At 40.9% G+C, this 1,131-nt stretch overlaps 1 pseudogene; it reads right to left on the bottom strand.

The window, feature by feature from the left end:
• Positions 1–719: 719 nt before the first annotated feature.
• On the bottom strand, positions 720–1,131 carry LOC114510939 (annotated as a pseudogene).

The following is a 1,131-nucleotide window of genomic DNA, read 5'->3' as shown; positions in this document are numbered from 1 at the left end:
TGCTACCATTGTTGTGTTCAAGCAGCTTTATTTCCTATAAGTGTGGTTAACCCGAGGAAATGCGTAAATGAGTTACATAATCAATTATTTTTCTGTATCTCTACAACTCATTTGTTAAAATAATGAAGCATTACAGACACACGTTGCTTAATGACAGGGACACATTCTGAGAAATGCGTCATTAGGGGAATTTGTCCTGCGAACGTCATTGATGGTACAGCTTACTACATACCATATGGTACAGCCTATTGCTCCCAGGCTACAAGCCTGTACAGCATGTTACTATCCTGAGCAGCATGAGATTAAATCAAGCACAAGAGACAATGATGCAATTCAGACATGGTATGTATGAGGCTGCTGCTGGCCTACTGTTTTCAGCAAACATTTTTTTTATATGTAGAAAGAATACACTCTACAAAGGATGAAATGTGTAGTAAATATATAAACTAGTAACATAGATATATATTACCATTGTCATGTATTATATATCGTGCATAATTGTATATGCTATACTTTCATACCACTGGCAGCGCATAGGCTTGTTTACACCAGCATCATCACAAACGTGGGAGTGAGGTGTTGTACTATGATGCTGTGCTGGCTACAACATCACTAGGAGACAGGAATTTTTCAGCTCTATTACAGTCTTATGGGACTACCATCGTATATGTGGTCTGCCACTGATCACAATGTTATGTGGCCCAGAACTATACTTCCTATTTTTGGAAGTTTTATAACTTTATTTGACAATCAGCAGTTATTTCTCATCCACATTAACTGTTCGTAGATTTTTTAAGGTAGTGACAAGTTGTAGGTGACCAACATACAGAGCTTGCTTGGTGAATCTTCACCCTCATCATGTTTTCTGGACAACTGTACCTGGACACAGTGTGGGGCATTGCTTATCCCTTTGGCCCAGGCAGCTCTGTTGATCCTGGTGTCCATGAGCACATCTGGAGTTCCCATCTCCTTCCTGGCAAATTTCCGGATCTCTCTGAGTGCTGGGGAGGCACAGTTCTTGAAACCCACTCCATGGATGCCCTTGTGAATGCCGATGGTGTATTCCCTGATCACTATTTCACTGATGGCAGAACAGCCTTTCTTCTCACCATCCTTCTTTGTGAGAGGCAT

Source organism: Phyllostomus discolor, chromosome 3, assembly GCF_004126475.2.
Source record: "Phyllostomus discolor isolate MPI-MPIP mPhyDis1 chromosome 3, mPhyDis1.pri.v3, whole genome shotgun sequence".
NCBI classification, from domain to species: domain Eukaryota; kingdom Metazoa; phylum Chordata; class Mammalia; order Chiroptera; family Phyllostomidae; genus Phyllostomus; species Phyllostomus discolor.
This window is presented reverse-complemented; position numbering and strand designations above follow the sequence as displayed.